The sequence below is a fragment of the Piliocolobus tephrosceles genome, chromosome 2 (genome assembly GCF_002776525.5).
Source record: "Piliocolobus tephrosceles isolate RC106 chromosome 2, ASM277652v3, whole genome shotgun sequence".
Taxonomy (NCBI): Eukaryota; Metazoa; Chordata; class Mammalia; order Primates; family Cercopithecidae; genus Piliocolobus; species Piliocolobus tephrosceles.
The window spans coordinates 49,815,121-49,831,648 of record NC_045435.1 but is presented as its reverse complement, the minus strand read 5'-3'; the positions used below and the strand labels follow the sequence as shown (position 1 = coordinate 49,831,648).

Below are 16,528 nucleotides of genomic sequence, written 5' to 3'. Positions count from 1 at the left end.
GTTTCTCCATGTTGAGGCTGGTCTCGAACTCCTGACCTCAGGTGATCCGCCTGCCTCGGCCTCCCAAAGTGCTGGGATTACAGGCGTAAGCCACTGTGCCTAGCCAGCCCCATGATTGTTAATCGTTGCATACCATCCCAGTGTTCTTGTGTGCCAACATGGACCAGTCCCATAATGACTGCTGTTTGTATTGCATCCCATTTTCCAATAATAAAAACAACACTATGATGAACATCTTTTTGTACCCTGTGGGATGAAAGATTCTCAGAAGTAGAATTGCAGAGCCAAAGAATATGTACATTTTAAAGATTTGGAGTAAAAGCTACAAAACTGCCCATAGAGAGCAATAATTTGCATCACCCCAGCTATGAGATGCCAGTTTCCTTCACCCTCACCTGCCTTGTATTGCCCATGTAGATGCTAAAATCTAAACAGCCCAATCAGGAAATACTTATTAACAGAGAGATTTGAAAATAATTGATTTGTGATGGTAACTTTTTTTTTTTTTTTTGAGACAGAGTCTTGCTCTGTCCCCCAGGCTGGAGTGCAGTGGCGCGATCTTGGCTCACTGCAAGCTCTGCCTCCTGGGTTCATGCCATTCTCCTGCCTCAGCCTCCCGAGTAGCTGGGACTACTGGCGCCCGCCACCATGCTTGGCTAATTTTTTTGTATTTTTTAGTAGAGACAGGGTTTTACCGTGTTAGCCAGGATGGTCTCCATCTCTTGACCTCGTGATCCACCCACCTCAGCCTTGCAAAGTGCTGGGATTACGAGGGTGAGCCACCATGTCCGGCTTGTGATGATAATTTTTTTAAGAGTCTTGCTCTGCTGCCCAGGCTAGAGTACAGTAGTGTGATCATAGCTCACTATAGTCTCAAATGTCTGGGCTCAAGCAATCCTCCCACCTTAGCCTCCCAAGTAGGAGGGACTACAGGCTTATGCCACTATGCCTGACTAATTTTTATATTTTTTGTAGAGGTAGGTTCTTGCTCTATTGCCCAGGCTGATCTTGAACTCCTGGCCTCAAGTGATCCTCCTGTTTAGGGATCTGGGTATTATGGGCATGAGCCACTGCACCTAGATTGTGATGCTAATTTTTAATTGCCTAGAGATTCTTGACTCTTTTCTTTGTACCTTTAGTTTGATAATAAAACTACCTACTTCTGATCTGTGTGATGGAATTAAATGTATCAGTGGTTCACAGTGTTTGGCTAGTAGACCTAACTTCCAGAATCACTACTGTTTTAGTGCAGGCTGCTTATATAACAAAATATCATGGACTGGGTGGCCTTAACAGCAAACATTGATTTCTCACAGGTCTGGTGGTTGGGAGTCTGAGATCAGGGTGCCACTGTGGCCAGGCTCTGGTGCAGGGCGTCTTCTGGCTTGCAAATGGCTGCCTTCTTGCTGTGTCCTCACATAGCAGAGGACTGGTGACTTATTACTCCATTATTTTGGTGAATTAGTACTCCATTTTACAGAGGAGGGAGCTGAGGCTCAGCTAGTAAAGGATGAGGCTCAGATGTGGAGGTGAATTCTAATTGCTTGCTCATCCTTATTCTGCTACACTGCCCAGATAGACCCTGAACTTCTGGGGTTAAGGGCCTTGTCTTGCTTGTCTCTGGATCCTATCCCAGTGTCAACACACGGTAGATCACATCAAATGCAGTTGTCATGAGACACAGTGAAGACCTTGGCATTAGATGACTTAAGTTTGAATTCCACTTCTTCCCTTACTGGCTGGGTGACTTTGTCATTGGTTTTTACATCTCTTATGTGGAGTTAATAGGGCCACATGCAGTGGCTCATGCCTGTAATCCCGGCACTTTGGCAGACTGAGGCAGGCAGATCACTTGAGCCCACGGGTTCAGAGCAGCCTGGGCAACATGGTGGAACTCTGCCTCTACCAAAAAAGATACAAAAATTAGTTGGGCTTGGTGGTGTGTGCCTGTGGTCCCAGCTACTCAGGACGCTGAGATGGGAGAATTGCTTGAGCCCAGGAGGTCGAGGCTGCAGTGAATTATTGAATGCGCCACTGTACTCTAGCCTGGGTGACAAAACGAGACCCTGTCTCCAAAAAATGAAAAATTTAAAAATGAGGTTAATAATCCCAACCTTGCAAAACTACTCTGAGGATAAAATGAGATGGTGTGTACACTCAGTACACCCAGTAAGCACTAAATAAAAGCAGCTATTGGCCGGGTACAGTGGCTCACATCTGTAATCCCAGAACTCTGAGAGCCCAGGGTGGGCGGATCATTTGAGCCCAGGTGTTTGAGGCCAGCCTGGGCAACGTGGTGAAACTCCATCTCTACCAAAAAATACATAAATTAGTCAGGTGTGGTGGTGCGCATTCACAGTCCCAGCTACTGGGGAGGCCAAGGTGGGAGGATTGCTTGAGCCTGGGACGCAGAGGTTGCAGTGAACCAAGATTGCGCCACTGCACTCCATCCAGCCTATGCAACAGAGCAAGATCTTGTCTCAAAAGAAAAAAAAAAGCAGCTGTTGTTATTTTTTGTGTGTCTGCTTAGTCCCCAAAGACCACTGGATCCAATAAGTAGAGCATCATGCAGTTAGAGATGACTCCAGGGCCCTCAGAGCGTTGTAACATTCATTCATTTATCATTGATTGATTCGTTCAGAAACTATCAGTTGAGTGCCTGTTATGTGCAAGGCATCAAAATACGGTGTTGGACATGACAAGATCATAGCTCTTAAAGAACTTACCTTCTAGATGGATTGAGGCAGACGATAAAGTAGCAAGCAAACAAATCAATTTGTAATTCAAATAGTGGTGGATGCTCTGAAGGAAAATAAAGTAGGCTAAGAGGTTAGAAATAACAAGAGAGGGGCACTGGGGAAGAGAGTCATTTAGACCAGTGGGTAAGGAAGATGGCATCTGAGCAGAGATCTCAACGAAGTGGAGTGCACCACAGGAAGATTTTAAATAGCAATGTTGGTGCCCAAAGCCAGCAACTGACAGGGCCCTCAGACCAGCTTTGTAATTCATGAGGAAGGGGTGTGAGCCAGAGCTGCATCTGGTGGCTCCTTATTCCAGTAAATTACAGTAATAATAGAGCGGGGTCCTTTTGTTTCCACCTGCTAAGGGAGTACCTACTGTCAACATGTAGCTTCAACAAATTAAGATGTGAAACGGTGTTTCATAATCACAATTAGGCATTTCTATTATACTTCATGATCAGAGGCTTAGGCAAGTTCTGGCCCCCTCTCCAGCTATGGCTTGTATTGAAGGCCCAGGGCAGCTCCATGCCCCAGCACCGGGGCCTTCCTGGATATGACCCAGAGCGCAAGTGCTGGGCAGAGTCTGGAAGCTCAAGTCAGGAAGATAAATGAAGACAGTTGGGATGGCCAGGGGCCAGGACTGGGATTTCAAGATTCTCCACAACTCCTATTTGGCCCGGAGCATTCTGACCTCTGCCAGGAGCTAAAATGTGCCTCTCTGTGGTCTGAGAAAGGATTGGGATCACTTCAACCTTTAAGTGTAGATGCAGAAGGCTGGGACTACTGGGACTATTCCTGTGGTTTGGGGAAGTATTTCTTAGACAGCCTGCATCAGATTCATTGGAGATTCTCTAAAATGCAGTGTCCGGGTTTCCTCCCAGACCTCCCGAATCAGAGTTCCCGGAATCTACATTTTAATGTATGCGCTCCCAAGTTTGAGAATAGCTGGTTAGTTGGCAGTGGGGCGGGGCGGGGTAGGGACAGCCAATCAGAAGAATATTTGCTATTGGGATTGTCCTGGGAATGCCAGGGCACATACTTGCTGTCCTGCTGTCAGATGGCCACCTCCCCAGATGCAATGTCCTTTTGCCTCTGAGAGAATTGCGACAGGAATAAGGACAGGAATTTCAGAAGTTTGCAGAGTAGATTTTCCTGCTGTGAGGCAGTGTATGTGAGAAGGCTCTGCCTTCCTTCAAATGAGAAGGAAAAAGAAAAGAAAAAGCTTTATATATGTGTGTATATATATATATATATTGGAGGCAAATGTGTCACTTTCAGATGGGTTATTTTCCAGTCTGGGCACAATTTTCATTTCTCTCTGGTGAGTCATTGTAGACATTGGCTTTTTCTCACTGCCTCTTGTTAGCAAAAGGACATATTTCATGGAAGGGCTGAGACCCATCTGGGGCAGGCCTGGAAAATCTACTCTGCAAATCCAGGTAGAGGACCCACTGGGGCCCCACACATCATAGGGCCCCACACAGTCCTGTGCTGTGGGAGCCACAGAGACTCCTGGCAACCAGGGCCATGGGCACTTCCCCCCTTCCCAATTAGCCCTCCTTGTTAACTCACATCTTGCCCTTCCATGGGTTGTTTCTAGACTCTCTGGCCACCATCCTGCTGGTTTTAATGAGAAAAAGTCCCCAAGTACCTTTCGCCATTCATTCATGTGGTCCATCAGTATTATAGGATAGCAATTAAGGACATGGGTTCCGGGAGTTGTCCTTTAGTGGCTCCCTGTTTCGTCAAAGGCAAAACCAAAGTTTCTGCCATAACCACAAGGCCCTCCATGATCTAACCCCTGTCACCTCAGTTTATCTCCCCTCACTCACTCAGCTCCAGCCACACTAAACTCCTTGCTGCTTCTCTAACATGTCAAAGATGTGCCCACCCCAGGGCCTTTGCATAGGCTGTTCCCACCTCCTTTGATGTTTTTTTTCCTGCAGATCTCTGCATGACTCACTTCCTTTGGATCTCTGCTCAAATGTTGCCAGATCACCTTGACCACCCTATATAAACAGCAGACCCACTTAAGCTATCACTAACCCTCTTTCTTCCCCATAGCGTTTGTCACCACCTGACACAGTATTTATTGACTTGTATTTTTCTTTAGGATATGTTTCTTCCCACTAGAATGGTAGCTCCTTGTGGACGAGCACTTTGACTTGATTACTGTTATTTTCCCAACATCTAGACTATGGTTAGCACATTATAGGCCTTTAATAAATAAGTAAATATTGAATGAATTAATTAATGAATTCATTAATGAATGAATGCCTGGCCCTGTTCCTTACTAGCTGTGTGACCTTGGGCTCCTTAGCATCTCTGAGCCTCAATAAAATGGACATGGCTATAGAGGTTTGCAAGATAAAGGAGAGAATACAAGTCTGTTTGTATGCTTTAATAAAATACCTGAGACTGGGTAATTTATAAAGTACAGAAATTTATTTCCTTTGAAGCCTAGAAAGTCAAGACCAAGGTGCCAGCAGGTTAAGTGTGTGGGGAGGGTTCCCTCCTCGTAGGTGGTGCCATCTAGGGTGTCCTCCTGTGGTGGAAGAGATGGAAGGGACAATGTGTTCTCATATGACAGAAAAGACAGAAGAGCCAGACAGCTTTCTGGAGGATCCCTTATAAGGGCATTAATCCCATTCACGAGGGTGGAGCCCTCATAGCCTAATCACCTCCCAAACCTCCAGCATGAATTTTGGAGAGACACAAACATTCAAATCACAATGGCATGTAAGCCCGTTACATGGTGACTGGCACACTCAAAGCTTTCAATAAACATTGGCCGCCCTGGACTATTACTACTTTAGACCAGCAAAATAAGGTAGAATGTGCTAAAGAAAATTGAAGGTGTTCACAAAGGACTGTCACGTGGAGAGAAGGTAGACTTTCTGCCCAAGTGGTTGGAATGAGGGAAGGCTCCTTGCTGGGTGGCATCTGAGCTGGGCCTGGGGCAGGGCAGGGTCTCAGTGTGTCAGTGTGGGGTGTGTGGAAGGCTGGTGTGGGAAGATGGAGCAGCACGAACACAGAGGCAGAAGATAGAATGTTCAGGGACAGATCAGATATGTTCGCCCAACTCCAGAGGCTGCAAAACAAGAGGGGGAGGGGAAACAGAATAAGGAGATGGAAGCATTTTTTTCCTTTCTGGAAGAAGAGAGGCTGGCTGGTGCTTTCCAAAAGCTGTACAGCAGTGAAACAAAACAAGAAGTCTGATTTACAACCCCCTTCTTGGGGCAGAGTGCTTCGCAGTTAGTAATGCAGTCTTCTGAGAATCATTTTGTTGGTGTGTCGCAACCTTCCTGAAGATAGACAGAAGTTATTAGGTGTTTGTGATTCTAGTATTGAGGGTACCTGCAAATAACCCTGAATGGGATATTACATCCAAAAGAAACCAGTCGGTAATGGTGGGATTTCTGGGCACTATGGCCTTCTGCTGTCCTGTAGACTGGGAGGAAATTCAGAGCACAGCTGTCAGGGGAAACTAAGATGGATGATGTGAGGGAGAAAGACTGAATGGTGAGCTTTGGAAAGCAGGAGACCGTGCATTCCCCAAGTATTCATTCATTCATTCATTCATTCACTCATTCATTCATTCATTCAATGAACACTGAATACTTACCACATACAAAACAGTATATTCAGGCCAGGGGCCCAGAGGCCAGGACTTTAGACACTTTGTATATGTTTAATTTTCTACCTGACTTTTTAAAAGCCTTCTGTAACCTGAGGAGGCTAGGGAGGCAGCATAGGTTTCATGTCACGTGACATGTCAGCTCCAGTTGATTTGTTGTGGCTAACCAGAGAGTTCTGATACTACAGTGTGGATTTACCAGGATAGAATCTGGTGATGGGTTCGTGACATCAGCCATGGGTTTAGGATGGGAGAATGGTAGAACAAATGCCACATGTTTGCCACTGCAGGAATGAATTCCATAGATACCTATAACATGCTGACCTGAAGGTTTGCAACAGAATAAAAATAGTCTCTTGACTCTGCATACTTGGTGAGTGTAATGTGGCTGATCACTTACCATGGAGAGCTGTGAAAATTCAGGACAATAAAGGTGACAAGAATTGACGCTCCAGGGTGATAACTCAGAAAGATAGTTCCTTTCCAAGAGGTGGTGTCCCATGCTTTTACCCTTGTCTTATCCACCCCTAATTTAACAGTTGTTTAAGGCATCTTCTCCAAATATTTGACTTTGTCCTCATGGAGACCTTTTTGCACTCATATTTCACCTTCTTGTGTCACGTAGAATTCATTCATACCATATATAATATATACCATATATAATACAACTGGAATAAACAAGTTTGGAAACAACTCACTTGGGACCAAGGTGACTCTTACTCATTGTACAGCTGAATGGTTGGGAGCAGAAGGTGTGAAAACAAAAGCTGTTGGGTCGCTGTGTTTTACAAGTGGCAGGGGTGAGGGACTTCGGCTAATTCAGTGAATCAGTTAAGTGAAGGTTAGTTAAGACAGCTCTTCCTACTAATACACAGTTGTCTTTTTACCAAAACTGTGGATTTACCTACACATATACATTCTGTTTTGTAGCCTCCTTTTCTTTTTTAACTTAAACAAGTATTGGAGACATCTTTTCATGTCATAAATACTCTTCCACAACAATATTTTAAATGGTTACCTGGGATTCCATGTTAGGGACCTACCACTTAATGGATCCCCTGTTACTGGACTTGCATGTAGTTCCCAGTTTGGAACTATTAGAGGAAACATTACCTTTTGGATCCCAATATGGGTAGCTGAGGGCACTGAACACTCCCTGAGTGGTGAGCGGTGGAAATGAACATTAAAAAGAGAATAAAGGATGAGAATCTAAAATGCAGCCACTATGGGAAACAGTATGGCAGCTCCTCAAAAAATTAAACATAGGATTATCATGCCACCCAACAATTCTGTTTCTGAGTATATACCCAAAAGAACTGAAAGCTGGGTCTTGAAGACCCGTCTATACACCCATGTTCATAGCAGCATGATTCACAGCAGCCAAAGAGTGGAAGCAGCCAGTGTCCCTCAGTGGATGAATGGGTACACAAAATGTGGCGTATTCATAAAATAAAATGTTATTCAGCATCAAAAAGAAAGGAAATCCTGTGATATGCTACAGCGTGGATGAAACCTGAGGACATTATGCTAAGAGAAATCAGCCAGTCACAAAAGGACAAGTAGTGTATGAATCTGCCCATATGAGGTCCCTGGAGTACTCAAACTCATAGAGACAGAAAGTGGAGACCAGGCGCGGTGGCTCACGCCTGTAATCCGAGCACTTTGAGAGGCCGAGGCAGGCGGATCTCTTGAGGTCAAGAGTTCAAGACTAGTCTGGGTAACATACTGAAATCCTGTCCCTACTAAAAATACAAAAAATTAACCAGGCATGCTGGCATGTGCCTGGAATACCAGCTACTTGGGAGGCTGGGGCAGGAGAATCGCTTGAAGCCAGGAGATAGAGGTTGCAGGGAGCGGAGGTTGTACCACTGCATACCAGCCTGGGTGACAGAGCTAGATTCTGCCTCAAAAAAAAAAAAAAAAAAAAAACGGCTGGGTGTGATGACTCCTACCTGTAATCCTAGCACTTTGGGAGGCCGAGGTGGGCGGATTGCCTGAGCTCAGGAGTTGTAAACCAGCCTGGGCAACATGGTGAAACCCCATCTCTACTAAAAATACAAAAAAATTAGCCAGGCGTGGTGGCGTGTGCCTGTAGTCTTAGCCACTCAGGAGGCTGAGGCAGCAGAATTGCTTGAACCCAGGAGGCAGAGGTTACAGTGAGCTGAGATCATGCCACTGCATGCCAGCCCGGGCAACAGAGAGAGAGACTCCGTCTCCAAAAACAAACACACAAACAAACCCCCCAAAAAAACAGAAAGAAAAACAAAGTGGGGCCAGGTGCAGTGGTTCACACCTGTAATCCCAGCACTTTGGGAGGCCAAGGCAGGCATATCACCTGAGGTCAGGAGTTCAAGACCAGCCTGGCCAACATAGTGAAACCCTGTCTCTACAAAAATGCAAAAATTAGCCAGGCATGATGGCAGGTGCCTGTAATCTCAGCTATTCAGGAAGCTGAGGCAGGAGAATGGCTTGAACCCAGGAGGCGGAGTTTGCAGTGAGCCAAGATGGCGCCACTGCACTAAAGCTTGGGTGACAGAGCAAGACTCGGTCTCCAAAAAAAAAAGAAAAAGGAAGTGGAATGGTGGGTTCTAGGGTTTGGGGGAGGGGGAAATGGTGAGTTGTGCAGTTAATATAGAGTTTCAGTTTTACAAGATAAAGAGAGTTCTGGAGATTGATTGCACAACAATATGAATGTACTTAACATTGCTGATCTGTACACTTTAAAATGGTTAAGATGGTAAATTCCGTATTATATATATTTTACACAATTAGAAAACATTTTTTAATTTTTAAGGGAACAGAGGAATAGATATAGGTGTTAAGTATAACAGCTGCTAAGATTATTAGAAAATGAGACAACCAGACATTACATACCACATGGAGAAACCAAGCCCCACCTGCAGTCTGACAAAGAGATCAATCCTGAGCCTGAGCCAGTCTCTGGATTCAGCTGGCAATTCTCAGGACGACCACAGGACACAGAAATGAGTTGAACAGAACTTCAAGTGTGCAGTCAGCAACATCAGCCCAAGGGAGATGCCACAGTCAAACTTCCAGATTCTTTCAAGGAAAAAGTATAAGGAAGTAAAAGGATGAATGAGGAACCCACACACATTTAAAAAGAATTAAAAGGCAGGGCCGGGCGCGGTGGCTCAAGCCTGTAATCCCAGCACTTTGGGAGGCCGAGACGGGCGGATCACGAGGACAGGAGATCGAGACCATCCTGGCGAACACCGTGAAACCCCGTCTCTACTAAAAAATACAAAAAACTAGCCGGGCGATGTGGCGGGCGCCTGTAGTCCCAGCTACTCGGGAGGCTGAGGCAGGAGAATGGCGTAAACCCAGGAGGCGGAGCTTGCAGTGAGCTGAGAAAGGCAGCAAATTTTTCAAATGGTCAAGAATGTAGTATCTAGGTATGTACATTTGAGGAAAAAAACAATTTTAAGCTGGGCGCGGTTGCTCATGCCTGTAATCCCAGCACTTTGGGAGGCCAAGGCGAGTGGATCACAAGGTCAGGAGTTCGAGACCAGCCTGGCCAATATGGTGAAACCCCGTCTCTGCTAAAAATACAAAAAATAATTAGCCAGATGTGGTGGTGGGTGCCTGTAGTCCCAGCTACTCAGGAGGCTGAGGCAGGAGAATAACTTGAATCCAGGAGGCGGAGGTTGCAGTGAGCTGAGATCGTGCTACTGTACTCCAACCTGGGCAACAGAGTGAGACTCCATCTCAAAAAAAAAAAAAAAATTAAAAGACACAAGAGTGATTCCTTAAAAGTCAGGACAGTAGTTTCTTGTGGGGGCCATGGATGGGACAGGACACATATGAGGGGCACACAGCAACGTTCTCTTTCTCGTTTATTTATTTGTTCTTGAGATGGAGTCTTGCTCGGTTGCCCAGACTGGAGTGCAGTGGCATGATCTTGGCTCACTGCAGCCTCCACCTCCCGAGTTCAAGCGATTCTCCTGCCTCAGTCTCCTGAGTAGCTGGGATTATAGGCATGGGCCACCACGCCCAGCTAATTTTTTGTATTTTTCGTGAGATAGGGTTTCACCCTGTTGCCCAGGCTGGTCTCAAACTCCTGACCTCAGGTGATCCGCCCACCTCGGCCTCCCAAAGTGCTGGGATTACAGGTGTGAGCCACAGTGCCCAGCCTTATTTATTTATTTGCTTATTTATTTATTTATTTTTGGAGACAGAGTCTTGCTCTGTTGCCCAGGCTGGAGCGCTGTGGCGTGATCTCGACTCACTGCAACCTCCACCTCTTAGGTTCAAGCAATTCTCCTGCCTCAGCCTCTGAGTGGCTGGGATTGCAGGCATAAGCCACCATGCCCAGCTAATTTTTTGTATTTTTAGTAGAGACGGGGTTTCACTATGTTGGCCAGGCTGGTCTGAAACTCCTGACCTTGTGATCTGCCTGCCTCGGCCTCTTAAAATGCTGGGATTACAAGAGTGAGCCACCACGCCTGGCCTAAATTTTCTTATAAACTCATATTGCCATGCCTAAATACCTCAGGGGGCAGTGACTCCAGAAAACCACACAAACCTAGCACAAGAATTAATGGATTATTATAAGAATTCTGGAGATGGGTGATGGCGATGAGTGCATGGTTGCGTGGTTGTGAATGTAGTTAGTATCATTGAACTGTGCATATAAAATGGTTAAAATGGTAAGTGTTATACTGTAGGTATTTTATCACAGTTAAATAAATGGGCCGGGCGCTGTGGCTCATGCCTGTAATCCCAGCACTTTGGGAGGCCAAGGTGGGCAGATCACGAGGTCAGGAGATCGAAACCAGCCTGGCCAACATAGTGAAACTCCCCGTCTCTACTAAAAATACAAAAATTCACCGAGAATGGTGGCACGTGCCTGCACTTCCAGCTACTTGGGAGGCTGAGGCAGGAGAATCACTTGGACCTGGGAGGTGGAGGTCGCAGTGAACCGAGATTGAGCCACCACAATCCAACTTGGGCAACAGAGTTGAGACTGTCTCAAAAAAAAAAATTTTTAATCTAATGTGTAACAATTCAATCAATGCACTGGTGTCTGCTGCAAGACACGTCCACTCAGTCTACCCTGAATCCCCAGGAAGATTTCTTCCTAAGATGTCCTTAAATTGACAAATCCTTCAATGTTAGACCTTGTCAAAATGCTTTAAGGAGCTGTTTAGTTTCTTTCTTATTTATTTTAATTGTGGTAACTTAATTTTTTTTATCAAAAATCTTCTGAAACAGGAAGGGAGAAAGTATTGCCCACAAACAGATAGAGTAGTCACACAGACCAAGGTTAAAATCCAGATTCTGCCTTTTGTTAGTTCCATGACTTTTGGCAAATTACTTAAGCTCTGTAAGACTCAGTAAAAGTAATCCGGAAAAGTAATTGTAATAGTAATTACCTCCTAGCATTATGGTGGGACTTTAATAAAACAATATCTATGAATCCCCAAGCACCACGCCTGGCCTGGGGTACCTGCTATAAATGTCAGTCGTTTGATTCCAAAAAGAATTGGACCTGGGTCTAAGAAACCCCAAGTACCACTGTCAACTCCACCCCGACTTGCTGTATAGTCTTGGTAAAGCTGCTTGTCTCTGAGGCCGGTTACCTCATCACTGTCCTGAGAATCCCTGTCCTCTGTGAGAACAGCACTGCTGAGGTGGAGGGTCCTGTTTGTTGGTACGCAAGGGGCTTAGGAACGAGGCTGCCGGTGCAGAGCTTGCAGTCATTCCAGTAAGCAACTAGCAAGAGGAGGTGTGGAGCTGCAGGGCTGCCGATGCACACCAGCAGGTGAAAATGTGCCTTAGACACACAGCTGAGACGGTAAATTGGTTTCCGTCATCCTGCGCAGGGAAGATCATGCTGGTTTTACCCTTCTTGTTGGGCTGCCTCTTGTAAACCTTGTTTGCCCTCCTTTATCGGACTGTGCTGAACTTAAAGAACAGAGAAATTGAGGTTCGTTATAGCAACCCCAGGAAAGGGTGGCCTACCTCTCAAAGATCCACTTTTTCCCCCTGCATTTCTCTGTTTTATATAAGTAGAATAATAATGCACACATTATTTTGCTGCATTTCATAATTTTACAATTGTTCTATGTCAATAACAAAAAAAAGAAAACCAACCACAGAGACAGTTAGTTTTATTCAGAATCCTGCTTCCCCAGGAGCATAAAAGAGACCAATCCCCGATTCCTTAACTGAGATGAGGAGAAATCAAGTTAAATGTTAAATAGAGTGTGAGTCACTGCTCCCAAAGTATCTGGGCATGGGAATATGAGTTTATAAGAAAATTTGATTTAAAGTGTAACAACTCAATCAATGCACTGCTCTCTACCACAAGACACCTCCATTCGGTCTACCATGAATTCCCAGGAGGATTTCTTTTTAAGATGCCCTTAAGTTGACAAATCCTCTAATATTAGACCTTGTCAAAGTGCTTTAAGGAGCTGTTTAGTTTCTCATTTAGTTATTTATTTTTAATTGTGGTAAAATATCCATAACACGGGGCCAGGCGTGGTGGCTCATGCCTATAATCCTAGCACTTTGGGAGGCCGAGGTGGGTGGATTGCCTGGGCTCAGGAGTTTAAGACCAGCCTGGGCAAATGGTGAAACTTCGACTCTACTAAAATACAAAAAAAAAATTAGCTAGGCATGGAGGCATGCACCTGTAATCCCAGCTACTTGGGAGACTGAAGCAGGAGAATCGTTTGAACCTGGGAGGCGGAGGTTGCAGTGAGCCGAGATCACGCCATTGCACTCCAGCCTGAGCAACAGTGCAAGACTCCATCTCAAAAAAAATAAATCTATATCTATACCTATATCTACCCATAACACTTACCACTTTAACCATTTTATGTGCACAGTTCAGTGACACTAAGTACGTTCACAACCACACAATCATGTGCCCATCACCACCATCCACCTCCAGAACTCTTCACCTTGCAAAACTGAAATTCTGTACCCATTAAAGACTAACTCCTCTTTCCTCCTTCCCGCAGCCCCTGGCAGCCACCATTCCACTTTCTGTCTTGAGGAATTTGATGACTCTAGGGACTTTATATAAGTAGAATCATTTCGTATTTCTCTTTCTCCGATTGTCATATTTTACTTAGCAGAATGTCCTCAAGGTTCATCCAGGTGGTATCACATGCCAGATGCCCTTCCTTTTTTAAGGCTTAAAAATATTCCATGGTGTGTGAGGACCACATCCTGTTTCCCCATTCATCTGCTGATGGATATGTGGGTTGCTTCCACCTTCTAGTGATTGCAAATAATGCTGCTATGAACATGAATATATCAGTTTCTCTTTAAAAGTCCAGTAATCCTTTATTCCAGTGATGGTGTAGTTGTTCGGATTGTACAGGGGAGCATCTCAGCTAGATAACAGTAGTTACTTAATAGGTCTCTTGAGCACTTACACCCTGTATAGGAACCTGTTGAGGAACTGGGTAAACAGCAATGTAGCAGGAGGCACAGGACAGGGTGGCAGTGAGGGTGGGTGCAGCCACAGCTGGAAGTGTGCACAGCTGTAACTTCCCAGCATTGAGCAGGTCCTCATGGGAACAATTTATGAAAACTATGATTATTTTTCCATTTCCTAGACTCTGTGATTGTTTTCACAAGAAGCTAAGTGGTTCCTGTGTGATTATATATCCCAGGTGTTGTGTGGAATTTTAACTAAAATACCGAAATCTAGGGCGATTTGCCTATCACACATCCACTTATTCAACTTCCCCCAGCAAGTTCACAGCACTATGTAAAATGCTTAGAACCAGTGGAGGTTTTTGTGAGTTCTGGAAAACAAGAGGAGGGAAAAATCAATGGGGAAAAGTAGGAGTGAAGCAGATAGCCACTTAGAAGAACATGGCAGGCTGACGGGAAAGTACAGCGGCCGAGTGTCTGCTGGCAAGCTGCACGTCAGGGCCCACTTGCACAAATGGTAAGGCAGAACTAGTGGCCCCCTAGACCCAGGGGAGTTTGGAGGCCCTGGGAAACATAAACTCTCCATCCTAAGACAACACTACACCCTCTCACTCCTAATCAAGGCCCTTACATTCCACCATTGAAGCGCATTAAATAATAGTTGTCCAAATGTATGGAAAAGGATTTTCTCTTTTCAGAGCCACTCTTTTAAAATGCAGACTCTCCAGCCGGTCACAGTGGCACATGCCTGTAATCCTAGCAATTTGGGAGGCCACGGTGGGCGAATCACAAGGTCAAGAGATCAAGACCATTCTGGCCAACATGGTGAAACCTCATCTCTATTAAAAATACAAAAATTAGCTGGACGTGGTGGTGCGCCTATAGTCCCAGCTACTCAGGAGGCTGAGGCAGGAGAATCACTTGAATCCGGGAGGCAGAGGTTGCACTGAGCCGAGATCCAGCCACTGCACTCCAGCCTGGCAACAGAGTGAGACTCCGTCTTAAAAAAAAAAAAAAAAAAATGCTGACACCAGCTAGGTCGGGGAGACCCTAACCCAGCAGCACTAGAGGAATTAAAGACACACACACAGAAATATAGAGGTGTAAAGTGGGAAATCAGGGGTCTCACAGCCTTCAGAGCTGAGAGCCCCAAACAGAGATTTACCTATGTATTGATTAACAGCAAGCCAGTCATTAGCATTGTTTCTATAGATATCAAATTAACTAAGAGTATCCCTTATGGGAAACGAAGGGATGGGCCAAATTAAAGGAATAGGTTGGGCTAGTTAACTGCAGCAGGAGCATGTCCTTAAGGCACAGATCGCTCATGCTATTGTTTGTCGCTTAAGAATGCCTTTAAGTGGTTTTCTGCCCTGGGTGGGCCAGGTGTTCCTTGCCCTCATTCCAGTAAACCCACAACCTTCCAGCCCAGGCATTATGGCCATCATGAACATGTCACAGTGGTGCAGAGATTTTGTTTGTGGCCAGTTTTGGGGCCAGTTTATGGCCAGATTTTGGGGGGGCTTGTTCCCAACCAAAAAAAAAGGCCAGGCACAGTGGCTCATGCCTGTAATCCCAACCCTTTGGGAGGCCGAGGCAGACAGATCACGAGGTCAGGAGATCGAGACCATCCTGGCTAACATGGTGAAACCCCGTCTCTACTAAAAATACAAAAAAATTAGCCGGGCATGGTGGCAGGCACCTGTAGTCCCAGCTACTCGGGAGGCTGAGGCAGGATAATGATGTGAACCCAGGAGGCGGAGCTTGCAGCGAGCTGAGATGTTGCCACTGCACTCCAGCCTGGTGACAGAGCGAGACTCTGTCTCAAAAAAAATGTGGACACTCCTTACAGAGCTCTCCGAATTTCAAGGCCCTTTAGAGTTTCTCCAGCTTGACTGTTCTCAGGCTGCTCTGAGGGGCCTCTGGGGAGTCTGGGGCAAAGAGGGGGAGTCAGGTAGACAGGGCTCTGGGTTCCACCACTCCACTCCAGCTACAGCAGCAAGCTGCTTCTATCTGTCTTATCTAAACTGTTACATAAACCAGTAGTTGTGCTACCGAGAAAAGGGGGAAGGGGGAATGTTTGCAAAATCCCTGATCTTGAGCAATCCCCTTGTTTAACAGAGGAGGCCGGCAGAAGTTGAGAGAAGCGTTCAGAGTCACATAGCAAATTCATTCAACAAATATTTTTTACTGTGCCAAACACACAGTAAACAAAGATGAATGCACAAATCCCTGCCCTGAAGACTGGGCCCTTCTCTCCAGGATAACTCTTCTGCAGCCTTGAGGGGATACGGAGGGCATTGTCAGCAAGGAGGGGGATGGCCTTCCCCCATGATACATTCCAGCCACATCATCCTGACACCCCAAATATGAGTGAGGCCGTATCTCCTGTGCATGCAAAAGGGAACACACATTTGTTCTCTTTAGTGTATTGTCCCTCAACCATCTCGTTTCACTCTTCTGAAGCCGTGCAATGTGCATGCCTACCATGTGCCAAGTAGTTCTAGCACGTGAGGCTACAAAGCTGAATAAGATGGGGCCTCTGCTCCCACGGATCTTCCAGCCAAACAGGGGAGAGAAAAGCTCTACATAAATGATCACAGTAGAGTCAGCTCTACGCACTGATAGCTTATCAGCCTTGGAGTCTGGATCAGGGAAAGAAGAGATACATCTAGCTAAGGGAGGAAGCATTGGAATTGGGCCTCTCTTCTCTTTCCAACTTTCAGGTTAAGAAATT

General features: G+C 45.6%; 1 protein-coding gene across 2 annotated transcripts in view; it reads left to right on the top strand.

Annotated features, from left to right (window-relative positions):
- HRH1 (histamine receptor H1) overlaps positions 1-16,528 on the top strand; it is a 110,749-nt gene that overhangs the window by 55,786 nt on the left and 38,435 nt on the right. The window lies entirely within an intron of this gene.